Source organism: Spermophilus citellus, assembly GCF_964194105.1.
Source record: "Spermophilus citellus genome assembly, chromosome: 17".
Taxonomy (NCBI): domain Eukaryota; kingdom Metazoa; phylum Chordata; class Mammalia; order Rodentia; family Sciuridae; genus Spermophilus; species Spermophilus citellus.
The window spans coordinates 58,803,283-58,823,924 of record NC_138199.1 but is presented as its reverse complement, the minus strand read 5'-3'; the positions used below and the strand labels follow the sequence as shown (position 1 = coordinate 58,823,924).

The 20,642-nt window shown below is 36.3% G+C and overlaps 1 long non-coding RNA gene across 1 annotated transcript in view; it reads right to left on the bottom strand.

Annotated features, from left to right (window-relative positions):
- LOC308636207 overlaps positions 1-20,642 on the bottom strand; it is a 770,476-nt gene that overhangs the window by 511,850 nt on the left and 237,984 nt on the right. The window lies entirely within an intron of this gene.

The window sequence follows — 20,642 nt, the reverse complement described above, 5'->3', positions numbered from 1 at the left end:
CATCCCCAGGCCTTTTTATTTTTTATCTGGTGACAGGGTCTCACTAAATTGCGAAGGCTGACCTCCAATTTGCGATCCTCTTGCCTCTGCCTTTCGAGATCCTGGGATTAGAGACCAATACCAAGTAGCAGAAACCAAGAAGCACCGCAAACTCTGGAAGAAAGGGAGGGCGGAGGTATTCAAAGCAGGGATAGAAAACCAAACTGAAGTGGGGGGGGGGGGGGTCAGGCTACCGCGTGAGAGCACCAGAGAATGAACAAAAACAGAGCTGCTGGAAGAGCAGCGAATGGGTAGGTTGGAGGACGAAATCCAGGGCTGCGGGAGAACAGCGCGAGACAAGACCCCGGCACCCAAACACTGAGTTCAGGCCCGCAGTGAGGTCACAGCTCCTTATGAGGTGGGGCCCACCGACTCGACCGCGGCGCTTTCCCGTCGGCGCCCAGACGGCGGCGAGCTCAGCCGCTTCCCCACCACCCGCCCTAGAGCCTGGATGGTGATGGAGGCGGCGGTGGCTCTGGCGGAGGCGGTGGCTCTGGCCGCGGCAGCTAGGGTCCAGAGCCTGCCTAGCTGGGTCCGCTAGGTGGGCGGAGCGTCAGATGCGGTCAGGTGACCTCGGGGGCGGGGCCAAGCTGCGCGGGAGCGGGGGGAAGGAGGCGGAGCCAGGGCGCTGCGAGCCAGGGTCTTGAGGCGCCTGGGGGACACCCGCCTGTCGCCCAGAGCGAGCCTCAGCTTGAGGGAAGGAGGGCGGGGCAGTGCAGGGCAGCCAGGAGGGTCCATGGGGTCGATAGAAGCAACGCTGACGTGGTGTCCAGGCGAGGTTTGCTGAGGAGAGAGGAAGGCAGAACCTTGGAGCCTGAGGGAGGAGAACCAGATGTGAGGGAGGACACAGTAGAACATTAAAGGAGCTGGGTGAAGGAAGGTTCCAGAAAGGAAGGCGAGGCGCCCGAATGGGACAGTCAGAGGGGCAGAGTGACAAGGACTGGGACTAATCACGCGGCCCCTCAGAAAGTGGCCGTAGAAGGGTGGAGGACACGGTCGCTGGGAAACTCCCTGTCCCCGGCGACTTGGGCTTTCATCTCCGGGATGGTTTGCTCATTTGTTGACACGTTGACTTTCTTCTCAGAGTTGTTTGACTCATAAAAACGGGGCCTATGGGACTCCACCAGAGCATAGGTTCTTGCCCGAGGAGGAGATTCACAAAATACTTTTAAGCAAATATGACAAACGGGAGTGATTAATGTGTGAACGTTCCTCGATGGCAATAGGTGCAAGGAGGTTAGGTGTGCAATTGCTGTTATGGACATTTGCAAGGGAAAAGTGAGTGGGGCTCCTTGGAGCCTGGAGGTGCAGCGTGAGTGAAAGAGGGGAAAGTACTCTGTAGTGGCATGTCTTACGTAGTCTTCTGTAAACATGCCTTTCTTTTTCTCATTAAATCCTCGTGACTCCACTTCCTCCTCAGTTCCTGCTCTCTTTCCCTTGACAGCGAAACTTCATGAGAGAGTGTACTTTATGTCTGCTGTATCCATCCTCACCATCTTGTTCTCTCTCCAAGGATGTTTTATGAGCCACCATCCAGAGGCTCCTCTCAACATCTCGGTGTCCTTTCTACCTTGCAAACCTAATGAGTCATTCAATACTTGTCTTGACCAATAGCACCTTCTACCACAATTGATTACTCTTTGAAGTACTTTCTTCACTTCAGGAGGCCCTAGAGTGATTCTTTCAGAAAGGACTTCAGGTCTGGTCTCCCTCTGTTCAGAACTCTTTCATGATTCCCACCCCTCCGGGATAGGAGCTTAAGTTCTTAGTATTATTAATGGGCCCTCCTTAATCTGCCTGCCTCCTCTGTTCTGTTTGCTGTTTCTGCTTCAGCTTCCAGTGTCTTCTACGGTTTTTGGATAGTGAGGCTTCTTTTTGCTCTAGGCCTTTGTACTTGCTCTTCTTTCTGACTGAAGCCTCTTTTCTGAGATATTCATAGGCTCCCTACCTCTGTTCCTCTACATTCAAGTTTGCCTCTCAGTCAAGTGTTCTTTGGCCACCCTTCTATTACCTGCATTTCTCCCTCTACATATTGCTTCCTATTCTTCTTCCCTTTACTTTTTTCTTATTAGTATTTATCACAGATAACTGACAAGTACAATATATTTTATTTTTTTTTTCTATTTTATCATCTCTCTCCTTGACTAGGATGTAAGCTCTTCTTGAGGCAGGATTTTCCCCCCATTTTGTTTACTGCTATATCCTCAGGCCCAGAAAGAGCTTAGCATAGTGAGCATTCGATAAATCTATGTTGTTTACAGATTGAGGAATGAATGGATAGATGATTAAAGAACTCCCAGTCATCAACATCCTTCATTTTTATTTTTTTATTATTATATATACAATTATGCTTGATACTATGAGAGATTATTCAAAGAATGATAAGTAACCAGTCCCAGTTCTTTTAGACTGGAGTTGATAGAAGAACTATACATGTGAAAATTAAAATCCAAATGATTAGTGTAACTTGAATTGTGAGGACAGCAAGGATAGTGACAGTATTGCTCTGACAAATAATTTAAAGATTGAACTGATTAGAGAAGGTATAGAAGAGATTTCATAGAATGGGTTGCTGGGAGACCTGGATAGATTTCTAATGTCTTCTTGAGATGGGTATTGTTAATATGATTTCATTTTATTTTTAAACCTATTTTGGATTCCAGAGATAGTAGATATATCACATTCAAAATTAATTACTATAGCATGTTTCAGAAATAAATGCAAACAATTTAAAAGTGATGGGTCTCTATTTGACAGAATAATGATACTTCACAATATGAAAAAGACACTGATGGTTACAACTAGCATTGTAATATATAACATTACTAATAATGTAATAAATAGCTGTTCAGATGTGGCTCAAAATATGAGTAAAAAAATTGTGACAATTTTGGGAATTTCCAGAAGTGTTGGTTATTACTGTTGCATGATGTGAAATCCATGGTCTCAAGTGAAGCTAAAACATCTTTGGTTTGTAGTAGTATTGTTTTGAAGGCAATGTTATATAGTGCTGAAGAGCATGTGATTTTGAGTTAGATTGCCTAAATTCAAATTCTGATTCCATTACTTGCTGGCTGTGTGGTCTTGGGAAATTTCATTTCTCTCCAATTCTTTATTTTTCTCATCTGTAAAATAGGGATAATGGCAATTCCTTAAAGGACAATTGTGAAGAATAAATTAAATAATTCATGTCATAGTGTTTATCATAATGTTTAGCACATAGTAAGCATTTGTTAGCTGGTGATTGCTGTTTCTGTAGTTATACTCCTTAGGGTTTATTTGAATAAATATAATTGGATTTCTCTGCTTTTTGTGCCACTTGAGATGCATTTATTTACTTCTCTTTATACCACAAAGGGACTGGGTGCTCTCCTGTGATTTATAATCTAATAATTGCTTTTTTATGTCCATGTATCGCAATGCTAGGTATTAAATCTTAAGTGAGTGTTACACTGAAGAGATAACTTCAGGTAGATAAATATAATTATAAATATAATTACTTAAATTTCCTAAATAGACATATGATTTTTTTTCTATTTCTGCAGGAAATCCTTTTGTACTGTTGCTCAATCATACTTGTTGATTAAGGCCTTTTAATCCTGAAGAGCAGAATTTATCTCTCAGCAGAAAGATGGAAACAAAAGAACATTTGTTCTGCCAGGTATTTGTTCAAGACAGTTTTTAAAGATTCCTTGTTTTCCCTGTATTTTTTAGTTTATATTATTATACATCCATGATCATTAAGCAAATTTAGAGAGTAATAAAGTCCTTAGGAACCTGCCTAATATCTGAGATGATTTTTGAGCTCTTTTAGTGAACATATGTTGGACTGTCATCTAACAACCCAAGTAGTACCATACCAAGAGAATTTCTGTGGGGTGTGATGGGAATACCTTTTGAATGTAGGGACTTGGATAATTCTTCAAGAGACCAAAGAATTTAAACTGTCTTCCAAAGTGGCTGTTACCATTTGCATTCCCACCAACAATGAATGAGTTCCTTTTGTTCCACTTTCTTGTTCATATTTGTTACTTATAGTGTTTGGGGTTTTCACGTTTTTAAAATAGTGTCATTGAATTTTAAAATTATTTTAAAATTGGGCTGGGGATGTGGCTCAAGCGGTAGCGCGCTCACCTGGCATGCATGTGGCCCAGGTTCGATCCTCAGCACCACACACAAGCAAAGATGTTGTGTCCGCCGAAAACTAGAAAATAAATATTAAAAAATTCTCTCTCTCTCTCTCTTTAAAAAATTATTTTAAAATTGGCAAATAATAATTGTGTATATTTAAGGGATACAAATTGGTGTTTTCAGCTGTGTATATGTAATTGAATGATTCTGTCAAGATCATTCCATTGTTTCTATCACCTCATCAACTTATCATTTTTGATATAAGAATATTAAAAATTTGTTCTTTCAGCCATTTTGAAATACACAATACATTATTAACAAGTGTTGTTACCATACAGTGCATCAGATCACTAAATTCTTCCAGTGTAACTGTAACTTTGTACTCTTTCGATCAATATTTTCCTTTTCCCCATCCCTCCCTCTTCTCCAGCCTCTGTTAAACAGCTTTTTACTATGTGTCTATGAGATCAGGGTTTTTATATTTTACATATAAGTGAGTTCATGCAGAATTGTCTTTCTGTACTTGGCTTATTTCATGTAGCTTTCAGTCTTATCCATGGTGTTGGGTATGACAGAATTTCCTTCCTTTTAAGCCTGGATAGTATTCCATTGTGTTGATATACTGCAATTTTTTTTAATATATTTGTCCATGGACACCAAGGTTGATTTTATATTGTGGCTATTGTGAATAATGTTAAAATCAATCTGGGAATGCAGGTATCTCTCTGACATATTATTTAGTTCCTCTGAATATATACCCAAAAGTGGACTTGCTGAATCATATGATAATTCTATTTTTAGTTTTTTGAGAAACCTTCATACTATTTTCCAAAAATGGCTATACCAATTAATGTTCCAACCAACAGTTTGTTTCCTTTTCTTCAGATCCTTGCCAATCCTTGATATTTTTTTATCTTTTTGATAATAGCTATTCTAACAGGTGTGAAGTAGTATCACTGGTTGTAATTTATTTGCATTTCATAATGATTAGAGATATTGAACATTTTCTTTCAAATCTGTTGATCATTTGTACTTTTTTTTTCAGTACTAGGGATTGAACCCAGGGTGTTTTTCCACTGAGCTACATTCCAAGTCCTTTTATATTTTAACTTGAGATAGGATCTTGCTAAGTTGCTGGGGCTGGCCTTGAATTTGCAGTTCTCCTGGTTCAGTCTTCTGAATTTCTGGGATTACAGGCATATGCTACTGCACCTGGTTTATACGTGTTTATTTTTGAGAATTGTCGATTCAGATTCTTTGCCAACTTTTTAATTGGATTGTTTTCTTGATATGTTTAGGTTCCTTATATAGTTTGGATATTAACCCTTTATCAGGTATATGGTTTGCAAAATTTTTTTTCCCACTCTGTGGATTGTGTCATCATGCTGTTGTCTCCTTTGCTGTGCAGAAGGTTTTTAGTTTGATGCAATCCCTTTCTTGTTTTATTTTTTTCCTTTTTTGGTGTTGGGGATCAAACCCAGGGCCTTATGCATGATAGGCAAGTGATCTACTACTGAGCTGTAGCCCAGTCCTTCATTCAGTCTTAGTAATCGTTTTTTACTTTTATTATCTGTGCTTTCTGGGTCATATTAAAAAAAACAAAAACCCGCCATTACCAGTGCTGTGGCATTTTTCCCAAAGGTTTTCCTCTAGTAGCTTTGTAATTTATTTTACCCATTTTGAGTCAATTTTATATATTCAAATTAGACAAGTAGTGTCTAATTTCATTCTTTTCTTTTTTAATTTCACTCTTTTACATGTGGATATCCAGTTTTCCAACCACCATTTGTTGAAGATACTGTCATTTCCCCATTGTATGTTCTTGCCTCGCCTGTCAACAATCAGCTGACTGTAATACTTGAGTTATTTCTGAGTTTTCAATCCTATTCTAGTTTTTATGTTGTTTTGATTACTATAGCTTTATAATGCATTTTGAAATGAGGAAGTGTGATGGCTCTAACTTTGTTTTGCTTCAGATTGCTTTGGCTTTTTGGGGTCTTTTCTGATTTAATACAAATTTTAGGATTTAAATTTTTTTTTTTTGAAAAATGACATTGGAATTATCACAGGAATTGCATCAAATATGCTTTGGATAGTATGGACGTTTTTATTTTTTAGTTGTAGATGAACACAATGTCTTTATTTTATTTATCCATGTGGTGCTGAGGATCAAACCCAGGGCCCCGCATGTGTGAGGTGAGCACTCTACCACTGAGCCACAACCCAGTCCCTCAATGTCTTATAGTTTTCATTATTGGATTTTCACCATTCTGACAGGTGTGTAGTGGTATCTTGTTTTAATTTGCAATTTCCTGATGACAGTTGATGTTGAGCATCTTTTTATATGCATATTTGCTATCTTTACATTTTCTTTGGTGAAGTATTTGTACAGATCATTTACCCTTTTAAAAATAGGTTGTTCTTTTCTGATTGCTGTTTCAAGAGTCTTTTGTATATTTTGGATAATAGTCCTTTATGAGGTATGTTCTTTGCAAATGTTTTCTCCTAGTATTTATCCTCTCCTTCTCATGATAGGTTTATTCATAGAGCAAAATATTTAAATTTTAATGGAGTCAAGTTGATTAGTTATTTTTTTCATGGATCATGCCTTTGATTTGTATGTAATTTTTATGATTAAAACTATTGCTTTGTAAAGCATATGGTAAATATTTTCAATCTGATGCCTTAAGAACTAGATTCAGGTATTGTTAAATATATTAATGAATGCCATGTACTTTAGAGGTTCATAATGCATTGAGGAAAACTGATGATATTTAAAGTAGGTCATCTGAAATAATAATGCACTAATGAATAAAATCCTTTTTAACAAAATTCCCTTTGGTAGCATTATTTGAGAATAAATACTGATCTAACATGAATTATTGGACCCAGAATGTTGCATTTGATGTATAGGTACAAAGAGAACATGGATAATTGTGACTCTTGATTGTTCACAGGCAGAAGAAAATATTGGCTTATCAGTTAATAACTCTAATTCTTCTGGAACCAACTTTCGAACAAGAAATATTGAAAACAAGAAATACATCAAATTTTCTAAAATAGTGGAGGACAAAGTTTCACCTGAAATTAGAGGTTATAACCCAGAACATAAAAATGTGTAAGTTAAAAATGCTGACCTTAACTTTAATGAATTATGCTTTTGTTAGTGCCAAACATATAGTTTATGTTGCTTATTTGAGGCCATTCTTTCAGGAGCATAGCTTTAACTCTTAAATAGCCATTCTTATATTCTTTGCTCACTTCTGTCACAACTATATGGAAGTCTGTTATCTATCATAGAATACCAGTTAGAAGAGAGCAATTATCAAAATTATCAATGTGTCTATAAGTTTATCTTTTTTTTTTTCCTTGTGATGCTGGGGATTGAACCCAGGGCCTTGAACATGTGAAGCAAGCACTCTACCAACTAAGCTATATCCCCAGACGATATAAATTTATCTTAGGGGGCTGGGGATGTGACTCAAGCGGTAGCGCGCTCGCCTGGCATGCGTGCGGCCTGGGTTTGATCCTCAGCACCACATACAAACAAAGATGTTGTGTCTGCCGAAAACTAAAAAATAAATATTAAAAAAGATTTATCTTAAAGATAATTTAGGAAGGAAATAAAAGTGTTCTTCTATCTGAGCTTGGGTTACTGGTTTCCATAAAATTAAACCATTTGAATATTTGTTAATTCTTTTTTTTGTATATTTCATTGCCTTGGTTACTTTTTGTTAGTTACAAAAGAAGCTCTAGCCTTTCACATATATGCAGGATATATGTAAGAAATAAAAAAATATTATTTTTAATATTTTTAAATTTCTTACATGGCAATAGTGGAGTGCATTACATTCATAACTATCCATTCACAGCACAATTTTTCGTAACTCTGAAAGTATGTTCACGCCAAATTATGCCATTATACATGAGCTCTCTTTTTTTTTGCATTATAATTCTTAATACACCTTTATACCACAGTTTATCCATATCTCTGTTTAAAAGATTGGAATAGAAAACTTGCTTCTTGTAAAAAGAAGAAAGCTCTGAGAAAACATTCTGGATATATCTCACTTTATCTTTGTCCACCTATATGCTTGTCTTACCAGTTGGTGATGTTGGAAATTATCTGAGCATTGTGATTAAAGAGGCACTTAAACCCCAATCTCCTCTACTTACCATAAGTTTGTATTTCTACTTTATTTAATCTAACATTTTTATCATGATTTCTGTCAGATGGCAAAAGCAAGTCAATTGTTTCCAGAAGATCACAGTAGAACTTGTTATCTAATAAGGAGTAGAAGGTAGGGGAATGTCCCTTACCTTGTTTCTTTAGCATTGTTCAAAGTAGGTTAGCACCTTGGAGACACATGCCCCAAAGGAATGGAATACAGGACAAATATTTTAAAACTATTCATTATTTATACCAAATCATCTCTATTCCATAAGATGTTGGAGCAGCTCAAAATTTAAAAACATACTTAAAAAAGAAGATGAAACACCACAATCATGTAGTAGAGTGGAAGCCATGATTGAACCAGTTATAGGAACACTCAGTTTCAGGAGGGATATATAGGGAAGAGGTGGGACAGACAAAGCAGCAGTAGACTCTAGGCTGTGACCCATTAATGGTCGTGAAATTAATGGTCATGAAATCAGTTTAGAAAGTCACTACTAGTTGCTGGGCATGGTTGTACATTCTTGTAATCCTAGCAACTTGGGAGGCTGATGCAGAAAGATCGCAAGTTCAAGGCCAGCCTCAATACCTTACTGAGGCCCTAAACATCTTAGTGAGATCCTGTCTCAAAATGAAGAAGGGCTGGGGATGTAGCTCAGTGGTTAAGCACCCCTGAGTTCAATACTCATTACCAAAAAAAAAAAAAAAAAAAAAAAGAAAACAAAACCAAAAAACCCCCAAATCAACCCCCAAACTACACAACAACAATAACAACAACAACAAAAACCCAAACATACAAAAAGAAAGTCACTATTGTTTTTTTCTTTTTGAGGAAATAGTTTAGAACTGATTACATTAGAGTACTTTTCACATAATATGGATAAGTATTGTTTTGTGGAATAGTTTGTTATTATATATTCTCTTTCTGTACTGTTTCTCAATAGAAAATTTATGTTAGCCTATTTATTTTCAAAATAGTTGAAAGTCATTGCCTATGGGACCAGAGGCCTGTAGAGGGGACTAAGTAAGATAGGTAATTTCTATTTCAGGATAGGAATTTGGGGGATTGGATTTAAAAGGGAAACAGAAGCCGGGTACCTTGGCGCATGCCTCTAATCCTGGCAACTCAGGAGGCTCAGGCAGGAGAATTGTGAGTTTAAAGCCCTTGTACATTGTTGGTGGGACTGCAAATTGGTGCAACCAATTTGGAAAGCAGTATGGAGATTTCTTGGAAAGCTGGGAATGGAGCCACCATTTGATCCAGCTATTCCCCTTCTGGGTCTATTCCCTAAAGACCTAAAAACAGCATGCTACAGGGACACTGCTACATCGATGTTCATAGCAGCACAATTCACAATAGCAAGACTGTGGAAGCAACCTAGATGCCCTTCAATAGACGAATGGATAAAAAAAATGTGGCATTTATACACAATGGAGTATTACTCTGCATTAAAAAATGACAAAATTATAGAATTTGGAGGGAAATGGATGGCATTAGAGCAGATTATGCTAAGTGAAGCTAGCCAATCCCTAAAAAACAAATGCCAAATGTCCTCTTTGATATAAGGAGAGTAACTAAGAACAGAGTAGGGAAGAAGAGCATGAGAAGATGACTAACATTAAACAGGGATGAGAGGTGGGAGGGAGAGGGAGAGAGAAGGGAAATTGCTTGGAAATGGAAGGAGACCCTCAGGGTTATACAAAATTATATACAAGAGGAAGTGAGGGGAAAGGGAAAAATAATACAAGGGGGAGAAATGAATTACGGTAGAAGGGGTAGAGAGAGAAGAGGGGAGGGGAGGGGAGGGGAGGGGGGATAGTAGAGGATAGGAAAGGCAGCAGAATACAACAGACACTCGTATGGCAATATGTAAATCAATGGAAGTGTAACTGATGTGATTCATAACCCTCTTGAATCAAAGTGTGAAATATGATATATCAAGAACTATGTAATGTTTTGAACAACCAATAAAAAAATTAAAAAAAAAATAAAGCCAGCCTCAGCAAAAGTGAGGCACTAAGCAACTCAGTGAGACCCTGTCTCTAAATAAAATACAAGTACAGCTGGGGATATGGCTCAATGGTTGAGTGCCCCTGAGTTCAACCCCCAGCACTCCCCTTCCCATAAATAAATAAAGAAATAAAATAAATTAAAAAAAAATAAAAGGGATACAGAGTCCAAAGGGCAAAGCATCTGCTGGATGTATGATAAAATTTTCTCTTATTTTACAAGTTTGTTTAGGACTAAATTTACCTAAAACTATTAAATATATAACTTAGTCATTATCCTGTGTATTACCTAGGCAGGTCTTGCTCTAAAAAGAAGGAACCATTTCTGAAAAAACTTTTAGTTCTGTGAACAAGGAAGAGTAAGATATTACTCCAAGTATGAGGAGCTGCAACTAAGTTGATGTGAATACTGGACAGGAGCAAATCTATGGGGTTTGCCATAGTAAGTCCCAATTTGTCTGCATGTTAGAATTGTGTGGGTATTTTTTAAAACTTCAATATCAGACCACACCCAAACACTTAAACCAATATTTGGGAATGGGACATAGGTATTAGTGTTTTCTGAAGCTCTCCAGGTAATTACAATGTGGAGAAGACAAGTTTGGAATCTAGTTCAGCCTGGAATCATTCCTAGTCAACAGTGTTTAAAGAACACAAAAATAATTTTATGTTTGTTCTTGAAATTTAGATATATCCTGAATTATCTGAAGTAAAACTATGTAGTTTTCCAAGAGCATTGGTCTTGTCTCTTCCAGTTTGATTCAGGCTAATTGTATTTATCTTTTGTATAGTTTATGTGATGTTTGTGTTGTGAAAATTCTTTGCAGTACAATAGGAAGTGGAAATAAGAAATAAAAGTAACAAGAAAGCAAATTATTAAAAGGCAGTTCAGCTTCTAGTGCCCAGACTTTAGCCTTGAAATACCACTTCTTATTAAAAGGCTCTTTGGAGATGTGGCCAATTTCAGGTAGAGAAAATATACAGAGAGGCCCAGAACATCTTGACTTCCACAGATAAGAAAAGTAAGGAAGAATGTTACCAGTGATACATCAGGAGGACTTAAGTGCCTACTTGAAGAAGCTCCTGCCTTTTTCCACTGAAGATGAGAAAATTAGAGCATCAATAAAGAACAATTTTTACAGGGATTAAACTACATCAAATATACTTAAATTCATGTATTCAAAATTATACAGAGAGTCAATTGGACATTATATACTTCCTGAAGGAAAAAACACCACTTAAAAAACCAAGTGGTTTTGTACTTCCCCCTAAAAAATTAAACATTAATATGATCAAACTTTAGAATCCTATGATCATGATGAAACTGCCAGCAAAATCCAGATTGGAAAATCTACGGGACAAATGACATCATCTTCATCATTTTCATCATTGTCGAAAAATGAAAGGAGAAGCTATGGATAAAAGGAGATTTAAGACAGATTAGCCAACTATAACATGGGGACTTTATTGAATCTGATGCAAATTGTTGAAACAGTTTATATTGTTTAAGTGACAACCGGAAACTTGAACTCTGATTATCTTACTTTATGATATTAAGAAATGCCTGTTAATATTTCAGGGGTCATAATAGCATTTTATTATGTTTATTATAGAAAAAAAACCTAATGTATATTATGGAGATATATATTTGAAATCTTTACAGATGAGACTGGATGCAGTGGCATAGCCTGTAATCCCAACTACTTGGGAGTTGGAAGGTGGTTCATAAGTTTGAGGCCAGCCTTAGCCATTTAGCAAGACCCTGTTTCAAAATAAAAAAAATGAAAAAGTATGGGGATTTAGCTCAGTAATAGTGTGTCTTTAGGTTCAGTCACCAGTACTCCTCCCCAAAAGATCTTTGTAATGAAATAATATGATACTGGGGTTTATCTCAAAATAATAAAGGATAAGAACAGGGGTAAAGTTATAGATGGAAAAAGACTGGCCATTAGTGAAGCTGGGTGATAATTACATGTGGGGGATCATTACATTATTCTGTCTATTTTGGTTTATGTTTGAAAATTTCCATAATTAAATGTTGAAAAGAAGGAAAGAGGAAGAAAAGCAATCTAGGAGTTATTCTGATTTCTGTGTGATTTAGGTATAAAACATCAGTATTCCTATGTAGAGAAGAAAAATCCTCTGATTTTTCAGGAGCCAAAAAGTTCAGGAGAAAGAAAAGTTTACAAGTACACCTGCACAGTACAAGAACTGAGGTAAATATTTGGAAATTTTCCTTTCACCTTCAAATATTTGTCCTTGGGCCTCAAACATTCTTGTGTATTTTAAGTCCAAGTTTTAAAATGTCACTATTTTAAGTGTTACTTCTCCTTCCTCTTCCTCTCTTTTTCCTAAGTCACTTTTCTACCCCTTTTTAAAAATTTATAATTTTGAGTCAGGGCCTTGCTAAGTTTCTAAGGTTGGCTTTGAACTTGTGATCCTCCTGCTCCAGCCTCTGTCTTTTTCTTCTTCTTCTTCTTTTTTTTTTTTTTTTTTTTTTTTTTTTTGAGTTGGAGTCCCATGTTGCCCTGGCTGGAGTTGATCCTGCCTCAGCTTCCTGACTTTAGGAGTGCATCATCATGCTTGGTTTTCCCTCTTTTTTAAAAAAATAAGATAAGGAATCCTTTCAGAAGATGATGAAAATTTGCCCCTTTTTTTTCTCTCCATTAAACCAGTTTTTAGTTTTAAACCTGTGTCCTCTGCTGACATTTCTGCTATTTAAAAAATGAGCCTAGTGTTTCTTGGTTTGTGGCAGCATAACCTCAGTCTCTGCCTTCATCTTCACATGGGTCTTTATGGCCTTCTCTTCCTCTATCTCAAATTTCCCTCTTCCTTACTTTTGTGAACATATCCATTATTGGATATCTCATTTCAAGACCCTTAACTAATATCTACAAAGAATTTTTCTCCAAATAAGGTTATATTCACAGGTTCCAGAGATTAGAACATTGACATATCTTTTTGTGGAGGCATCATTCAACTTCCTACATTTGATTATTTAAAAAGTTTATTTCTATTCCAATTTCATTCAGAGCTTTTTAAATAAAATCATTCTTTTTAGATATTCATGACAGTAGAGTGTATTTTGACATATTACACATACCTGGAGTGTAAATTCTAACTAGGATCCCATTCTTCTGGTTTTACATGATATGGAGATTCACTGTGACGTATTTATGTATGAACAAAGAAAAAATATGTCTGATTCATTCTATTGTCTTTCCTATTCTTATCCCCGCTCCCTTCCCTTCATTCCCCTTTGTCCAATCCAATGAATTTCTATTCTTCCCCCTCCTCTCCTTGTTTGTGTGTTAGCATCTGTATATCAGAGAGAACATTCAACCTTTGTCTTTTGGGAATTGGCTTATTTCACTTAGCATCATAGTCTCCAGCTCCATCCATTTACTGGCAAAAGTCATAAAATTCTTCTTTATGACTGAGTAATATTTCATTGTGTATATATACCACATTTTCTTTATCCATTCATCTATTGAGGGGCACCAAGGTTGGTTTCATAGCTTATCTATTGTGAATTGAACTGCTATAAATTTTGATGTGACTGTGTCACTGTAGTATGCTGATTTTAAGTCCTTTTGGATTTAAACCAAGGAGTGGGATAATTGGGTCAAATGGCGATTCTATTCTAAGTTTTTTGAGGAATCTTGACTGCTTTCCAGAGTAGTTGCACCACCTTTCAGTCCACCAGCAATATATGAGTGTACCTTTTTCCCTACATCCTCACCAACATTTTATTTTCATTTGTATTCTTTTTTTTTTAAGAGAGAGTGAGAGACAGAGAGAGAGAGAGAGAGAGAATTTTTTAATCTTTATTTTTTAGTTTTCGGCGGGCACAACATCTTTGTTTGTATGTGGTGCTGAGGATCGAACCCGGGCCGCACGCATGCCAGGCGAGCGCGCTACCACTTGAGCCACATCCCTAGCCCTTCATTTGTATTCTTGATAATTGCTCTTTTGACTGGAGTGAAATGGATTCTCAATGTAGTTTTAATTTGCATTTCTCTAATTGCTAGAGATGATGAATCTTTTTTTTTATATATTTGTTTACCATTCTTATGTCTTCTATGAAATGCTTTGGCAGTAACTTGAAGAACTTTAAAGTAACCCTGTGACCTTGCTATGCATCCATTGCTCATTAATAACTACATCCTAATAATACCCATTCCTCTCATGACTCCTCAGGTTCACATTACTGTTCCACTAGGGCAAGGCCACTGCTTGTGTCCCCTGTTTCCCAGATGAGTTCAATCATTCTCTTTTTAGTGTGAACAAGAGAGGCATATTTCAGTTAACATGTTTGGCTAGAAGTAGCCATAAAAAGTGTGCAGCCATACAGCTAGTGGCTGCCCGCAAGCATCTCAGTTGTTTTTCACAAATCATAATCCATCTTCTTTCAGCCCTGGTAGCAATTTCTCTAGAAGACATTTTCAGAGATTCCTTGGAGATCTTCTCTGTCTTGGGCTCCCACCTCCGGCATATGCATGATGATGACAAGAATTGTTTCTGGGACATAGTTGTCAATCTTGATCAATTAGACTATGATAAATGAGAGTTTCCACTGCTAAGAAGTAGAAAAATGACATTTTTTATAAAGAAAGCTGCTACATCAAGGGGGTATCATTTCCTGGTGCCCAGTGTTCTCCCTGTGCTTCTTTCAGCACCTGGGTAGCACAGAAGCATAGGGCTCCTAAGCATAGGAGGAACCTGGAAACGGATCTGAAGAATGGCAGACTCCCCATACTAACTCCTACATTTACTTTTTATTTTTCTATTTTGATATTTGTTGTGCTTCCTAAATCTGAGGTTGAATGCCTTTCCTCAGTTTTGTGAAATTTGAGTTCATTATCTGTTAAGAGAATTTCTTCTCCCTTAATCTTTTACTATCCTTCTGATTCTTGTTAGATGTATATTAGACCTTATGATTCTGTTCTTCATGTTCTTTCACATTTGTATTAACTCTATGTTACTATAATAAAATACCTGAGAAATTAACTTATAAATTGAAAAAGCTTTATTTTATTCTATGTTTCTGGAATTTTCAGTCCAAGATCAATGGCTCCATTCTTTGGGCCTCTGATGGGGCAGGAATATGTATATATGTAATGGCAGGAATATGTTGCAGAGCAAACCACAACCCTCATGAGCTAAGAAGCAGAAAGTGAGACAGAGACTAGGATTCCATAGTCCCTTTGAAGTCATGCTTCCAGTGATCTAAAGGCCTGTCATGGAGTTCTACCTCTCAAAGCTTCTACTACCTCCAGACTTAGCCCAGAGACCAAGTCTTTAACATAGCAACCCATTAAACTATAGCAAGATTACTTCACATTGTTTTTATCTATTTCTCTTTTTCTTTCTTGTATTTTGTAATTTTTCCTTATGTACTTTGTGGTACACATGTTCTTCATCCACCTGAATTTAATTTGCAGTTTAGCCTTCCCATTGAGATTTTTTAAAAATATTTTTTTAGTTGTTGATAGACCTTTATTTTATTTATTTATATGCAATGCTGAGAGTCAAACCCAGTGCCTCACACATGCCAAGCAAGTGCACTACTGCTGAGCCCCAGAACCAGCCCCCCATTGAGATTTTTATGTTTATTTTTTTTTAGGTGTAGGTGGACACAATACCTTTATTTTATTTTTTACATGGTGCTGAGGATTGAACCCAGAGCCTCACACATGCTAGGCAAATGCTCTACCACTGAGCCACAATCCCAGCCTCCCCATTGAGATTTTAATTTCAGTTATTTTATTTTTTAGTTCTAAAAGTTTTATTTGGTGATTTTTAAAATCTGCTTTAAATCATATTCTTTGCTCATTTTCCTTAGTTACTTCACTATGAGTGTCTGATAAAGATTGGTATCTGATAAATATATAAAATCTTTGGGAATCTAAATCTGTCATTTTGTATGATTCTCATTTATATTAACTGTGTCCTTGAACATTTTATATTTTGTTCATTCTTTCACATATACTTGATCTACATTTATGGGAGTCTCATGATAAATCTCTGAACCTCCAAGATAATTTTTTTGAGAATTTATATTTGCTTCTGCCTTGCACTTCATAACTGTTACATGTCTGGGATCACTTTAAATGAATTTTTTAAATTTCTATTTTCCTGGCCCGCATATTTAGTGTAAATTTGAATTCAAAATTTGTGTGTTCCTGGAGACATGGCTATAACTGACGAGGAGAAATGGTCTTTCTTCTTCTCTTTCTATTTTCCAGCCCAGAGTTGAGACAGAAAGAAACCATACTTGTCATACTCCTCCAGTGAAGGTAAGTTTTTTCCTAGCCTACTCTTGCTGAGAACATTGATTTGAAGATTTTGGGATCTCAGTGCCAATTTCTATCAATCTTTTGTGGCTTGAGTTTGTTTTCTATATTCTGAGTAGTCTTTGAAACTCAAGGTTATAGGTTCCATTTAAAATTGAAGACATCTATAATAGAGTCCTCCTTTTCTAAAGTGGTACTTTTCTATTTATCTAGCTGTTTGTCTCTTAAATCATGTTTGTTTATGGATAATTTACTCAATCATGACAATAATTACCTGTGTCATTTGAATAACTGTGTTGATTCTTCACATTATTTTGTTCCTGTAGTTAAAATCTGTTTATGTAGCCTAGTTTGGTGGCTGAGTCATGTTGTTCTCACTATACCATAGGTTTTCCTTGTGCTATAAAATTCATGACTGCAAATTGACAGAATATGAATTAGAAGGCAATTAGTGGTATACTTAAGAAAAACATGGTTTTGCAGAAAGAACACCGTATAGTTTATTTAAAAATTTAGCATATATGAAATGCAATTTAATTACAGAAAGCAATTTTACATCAGAAGCATAGCTAGGTGAGAAGCTCAAGTTATGATTATCTTTTAAGAGGTTCATTTTCTAAGAGTGATGGATTACTAGGGTTATCTCAGGCACCAACGTACTTGCTTTTGAACCTAGATTGCCTCTCCCTCTCTGAAGCTGTCAAAGGAGGAGATGACCAGGAAAGAAAGCACTTTATGCCAGTTGCCAAATCAGTACCATGTTCCCAAGACTTCATTACCTCTTTATACATCTTCCTCACTTATATGGTATTTAAATTATTGTATTCTATTCCTTAACTGTTGCTTCAAGATTGGGTTTTTTATTTTCCAGAGTTATCTGTCTCTTTTGCATACGTAATGTCAAATAGTTTGTGCAAATTAAGAGACTGTGCTCTTAGGATCAAGTAGAGATAAGAGCACTGTACTTGGGATTGGAAGACTTAAATTGAGTACTAATTGACATCATATTTTAGTTTAGGCTCTTGTAAAATTCACTTTACATTTCTGGGCCTCATTTTCCACTTTTGTACAAGAATCTTGTATTATATACACTCTTAATATTTCTTCTAATACTGATGATATATGATTTATTTATTTATAATAGTATCAAAGGAATCATCTTTTCCAGACATTTTTACTGACAGGTGATGAGATCTTTGATTCTTTGGCTGTTTAAAGATTTAAATTTTTTTTTAGTTGTTGATGAACCTTTATGTTTTATTTATTCATTTATATGTGGTGCTAAGAATTGAACCCAGTGCTTCATGCATTCTAGGCAAGTGGTCTACCACTGAGCTACAACCTAGCCCCTAAAGATGTTTTTATTTGCCTTATTATAACAACTTTCTTAAAAAATTGCTGTGACTTATAATAGGAAAAATTGGACCACAATGAAAGAATAGGGTCTATTTACTGACTAGGATCAGTAAATTCTGTTCCTTACAGATACAGTGTGTAAAAGAAACAAGGTGGGAATTCTAGGGAAAGAGTATGAAACTCTATCACTTGAAAATTCTTTGGGAAAGGTTCTTATGATGAAAAAGAGAGAGAGGGAGGGAGAGAGAGAGGGAGGGAGGGAGGAAGAGAGAGAAAGGGAGGGAGGGAGGAAGAGAGAGAGAAAGGGAGGGAGGGAGGGGGGGGAGAGAGAGGGAGGGAGGGGAGAGAAGCAGATAGATATGAATCTCAGGCTATTGATAGATTTGCTAATATTTAAAAAAATTTTTTAGTTGTAGATGAACTCAATACCTTTCATTAATTAATTAACTAATTAAATGTGGTGCTGAGAATCAAACCCAGTGCTTCACATGTGCTAGGCAAGCACTCTACCACTAAGCCACAACCCCAGAACTGGTTTGCTAATATTTTAAAATGTGGTTTTATATAATTGTATTTGCTGCTTTCTAATGTGGATGTTTCTTTGACAGGGAAAAGAAATTACATTCTAACCTCTCTCTGACATTATATGAAGAAATACCTCAAGGACATTTTTATGCAGAAGAATTAAGTGGTAATAAGAAGTTCTAGAATTACTTGAATAAATTTCCTGATTATATGCTCTTTCAGCAGTTAGTGCCTATTTTTCCATTCCCAGTGGCTTATGGTATCAACTGATATTACATTATATGATAAATGCTGCAGGCCCTAAGAAAACAAAAGTGGATAGTTTAGTCCATAAATATCTTTTGCTCTGTTGATTTAACTGGAATATTCTCATCAGCACCTTTTAAAAAATTATTATTATTATTTTTAGTTGTCAATGGGCCTTTATTTTATTTACTTATATGTGATGCTGAGACTCAAACCCAGTGCCTCACACATGCTAGGCAAGTGCTCTACAGCTAAGCCACAGCCTAACCCTTATCAGTACCTTTATGCTAAGGGGTATTCTACCCTTTACTCCTTCTTGACATTAACCTCTACCATAACTTGGGCTTCTTCTTTGTATTTATGGAGTAATTTGGCATAGTTTTCTTTCATTCTTAACTCTGCTCATTGTATTAGCTTAGTGTCCAAGTAGATAACCCCTGTGCTGCTCTAGCTTCCCACCTCTATTTCTCTGACCAGAAATCATGGCTGCAAATCATGATGGTCATCATGTTGAAATCTAGACTTTCATGACTTGTTCTCTGTTCACAATCTCTTACACTCTTAGCTCTTTTTATTTACAATTTCATTTCCTTGACCTCCGTATTTGGTGCACCAATATGATTTCTAGCCCTAGCTACTTTTTTTTTTTTTTTTTTTTTTTAGCACAGTTGGCATTCCTTTAAGTTTTGGCCAGAGCTCTCTCCTATTTCCTTTGGTGCCTATTTCAAATAGTCATTTCTTTCCTCAAATCCTCAACCCTATCACACCTATTTGTTAAAATTTAAAACCCTTTTATTTAATTAAAATATTAAAATTTGCTTCTCTGAAATATATGAAAGTGGATATTTTCTCCCCCATTTATTTTTGTTCTTAAAAATTTTTATTATGGTAAAAATGTTTAGCATGAGATTTGCCTTCTTAACAGTTTTAAGTGTAAAATACAGTATTGTTATCTATAGGGACAAAATTGTACAGCAGAGCTCTAGAACTTATTTATTTTATGTAAATTTTTGTTTTGTTTATTGCTATATTGCCCAGGCTTACCTTGAATTTGTGATCCTCCTGCTTCAGTATGAAGAGTAACTAAAATTTTATATCCATGCTTGACAACTTCCTGCTTTCTCCTCCCACCACGTTCCTGGCAACCACAGTTCTATTCTTGGCTTCATGAGTTTGATTGTTTTAGACATCTTATGCAAGTAGAATCACACAGTATTTGTCCTTCTATGACTGGCTCATTTAACTCACATAATGTCCTCCAGGCTCATCCATGTTATTGTGTATTACAGGATTTTCTTCTTTTTAAAGGCTGAATAATATTTCATTATATGTATATACTACACTTTTTTTCCTTTAAATCCACTCATCTTTTGGTGGACATTCAGGCTGTTTCAACATCTTGGCTATTGTGAGAAGTGCTGCCATGAACATGGAAATGCTAATATGTCTCTTTGAGATTCTGACTTCAGTTCCTTTGAATGAATACCCCAAAGTGGGATTGCTGGATCATGAAGCTTTATTTATTTCAGAATTTTCATAAAGGCTGTTGGAGGAATCTTCCTAAACTCCTTACTCTTCCTATCCATAAACTTACCTTTAAACACCATCCATAGTCTTCTCTTTTATCTCTTTGGAAAAGTTTCTCTGTCACCAGACTAATTTTTTCACTTCTAATTTGGGTTCTTTTTTTTTTTTTTTTTGCTTCCACAGGATCTTTTCTTTACCAATTTTATACTCATTACTTTTCAGAGAAGTGTCTTCAGTTATTCCATTTTTTTTGCTTCCCATTTCACTGAAATCTGGCTTCACATCCAGTATTCCAGTAAAACTTTTATTATTAATAAAGTCACTGTTGTAATTTAAAA